Source organism: Rutidosis leptorrhynchoides, chromosome 10 (genome assembly GCF_046630445.1).
Source record: "Rutidosis leptorrhynchoides isolate AG116_Rl617_1_P2 chromosome 10, CSIRO_AGI_Rlap_v1, whole genome shotgun sequence".
NCBI classification, from domain to species: Eukaryota; Viridiplantae; Streptophyta; class Magnoliopsida; order Asterales; family Asteraceae; genus Rutidosis; species Rutidosis leptorrhynchoides.
The window spans coordinates 12629065-12632232 of NC_092342.1; positions in this window are offsets into that span (position 1 = coordinate 12629065).

Consider the following 3168-nt stretch of genomic DNA (forward strand, 5'->3'; position numbering starts at 1 on the left):
GATGAATTAGAGATGGGTTCGTAGTTGACTTAATCAATGGAGATGCGAAGAAGGCGATCTTTTCCACCAACCAAATTGCCCTCTTGACGAATAACTCGAAGCACTTACCGGTGAATCAATCTGAAACACCATTTTCACCCTCATTTTCAGAGTAGCTCGACATGATTATATTCTATCCACAATTCTAAACCTTATTCATCAGCTCGTTTCGACCGACAAATCATTCCAGAATAATAGAAGAAGTCAACGAACTTCGCGCTCGAGTATTCAATTTGGAGAATATGGTGCAAAATTTACCAACTTCAGCAACATTACCGGCACCAACAGTACCATCAATAAAAGCACCGGTACCATCAACAATCCATGCCTCAACATCTCATTCTGTACCTCGAGTATAATCACCATTCTACATGACGTTCTACATCATTTATCTTCATTCAACATGATGGTTATGTAACCTCTAATGTTTTAGAGATTATATATTCTTGTTCTAACGGTAAATCAGATGAGTTAATATCATATTAACTCATTAAATATATGATTACATCTGAGGAAAATATATATGTAAGTATATTTTCATAAAGATTATAATAAAAAAAAATCTTTTGTACAAACTGTTAACGGTGAAAATATTTTAACGGGTAGGTAATACCCTAGAAATATTTAGATTTCACATTAATAAGTTACACTGTACATTCTTCGAATCTGATTTAATAGTCATTTACTATCCTACTTACAACCACAGAAGTACGAATCCGTTCATCAGAATAACCATTTTCATTCAATTTCATATTTGGATTTTGACCTATCAGAATTCAACAAGTGGCATAATGAAGAAAACATTTGACAACATAAAATTTGTTAGAAACAAACAAATTAACTATGAGAAACTGTTAAGAATCCACGCTAACAAAATCCTAGCTAACTGTTCCTAGCTAACTGTTAATTCCATATTACATCTATTTATCGCAATTTAATTCTCGCAATTTTATTTATCGTCATTTAATTTTCGTTATTTATTTTACGCACTTTAAATATCGGGACACGTATACAAGGTTTTGACATATCATATCGACGCATCTATATATATTGTTTAGAATAACCATAGACACTCTATATGTGAAATGTCCCGTTCTTATTGATTAAAAACGTTCCATATTAATTGATTTCGTTGCGAGGTTTTGACCTCTATATGAGACGTTTTTCAAAGACTGCATTCATTTTTAAAACAAACCATAACCTTTATTTCATAAATAAAGGTTTAAAAAGCTTTACGTAGATTATCAAATAATGATAACCTAAAATATCCTGTTTACACACGACCATTACATAATGGTTTACAATACAAATATGTTACATCGAAATCAGTTTCTTGAATGTAGTTTTTACACAATATCATACAAACATGGACTCCAAATCTTGTCCTTATTTTAGTATGCAACAGCGAAAGCTCTTAGTATTCACCTGAGAATAAACATGCTTTAAACGTCAACAAAAATGTTGGTGAGTTATAGGTTTAACCTATATATATCAAATCGTAACAATAGACCACAAGATTTCATATTTCAATACACATCCCATACATAGAGATAAAAATCATTCATATGGTGAACACCTGGTAACCGACATTAACAAGATGCATATATAAGAATATCCCCATCATTCCGGGACACCCTTCGGATATGATATAAATTTCGAAGTACTAAAACATCCGGTACTTTGGATGGGGTTTGTTAGGCCCAATAGATCTATCTTTAGGATTCGCGTCAATTAGGGTGTATGTTCCCTAATTCTTAGATTACCAGACTTAATAAAAAGGGGCATATTCGATTTCGATAATTCAACCATAGAATGTAGTTTCACGTACTTGTGTCTATTTTGTAAATCATTTATAAAACCTGCATGTATTCTCATCCCAAAAATATTAGATTTTAAAAGTGGGACTATAACTCACTTTCACCAAATATCACTTCGTCGAGAATTTGACTTGGCCACGGGTTGATTCACAAACCTATAACAATATATACATATATATCAAAGTATGTTCAAAATATATTTACAATACTTTTAATACATTTTGATGTTTTAAGTTTATTAAGTCAGCTGTCCTCGTTAGTAACCTACAACTAGTTGTCCACAGTTATATGTACAGAAATAAATCGATAAATATTATCTTGAATCAATCCACGACCCAGTGTATACGTATCTCAGTATTGATCACAACTCAAACTATATATATTTTGGAATCAACCTCAACCCTGTATAGCTAACTCCAACATTCACATATAGAGTGTCTATGGTTGTTCCGAAATATATATAGATGTGTCGACATGATAGGTCGAAACATTGTATACGTGTCTATGGTATCTCAAGATTACATAATATACAATACAAGTTGATTAAGTTATGGTTAAAATAGATTGGTTACCAATTTTCACGTAGCTAAAATGAGTAGTTTTTACCAATTTTGTTTTGCTCGCCATTTCTTCGTTTCTAATCCATTTTGAGTGATTTAAGCGGCCACGGTTTTGTATTGAACTTGACTTTATGAAACTAAACAGAAAAGGTATAGGTTTATAGTCGGAAATACAAGTTACAAGTCGTTTTTGAAAGAGGTAGTCATTTCCGTTGAAAGAACGACATCTTGATGACTGTTTTGAAAAACATACTTTCACTTTGAGTTTAACCATGATTTTTGGATATGGTTTCATGTTCATAAGAAAAATCATTTTCCCAGAAGTATAGCTTTTAAATCAAAGTTTTTCATAGTTTTTAATTATACAAACCAAAACAGCCCCCGGTTGTAACTATGACGGCGTAAATCCGGTTTTATGGTGTTTATCGTGTTTCCGGGTTTTAAATCATTAAGTTAGCATATCATATAGATATAGATCATGTGTATAGTTGATTTTAAAAGTGTAGTTAGAAGGATTAATTTTATTTGCGAACAAGTTTAGAATTAACTAAACTATGTTCTAGTGATTACTAGTTTACCACTTCGAATATGATAGCTTTTTATGTATGAATCGAATGATGTTATGAACATCTTTACTATCTTAAGTTCCTTGGATTAACCTACTGAAAAAGAGAAAAATGGATCTAGCTTCAACGGATCCTTGGATGGCTCGAAGTTCTTGAAGCAGAATCATGACACGAAAACAAGTTCAA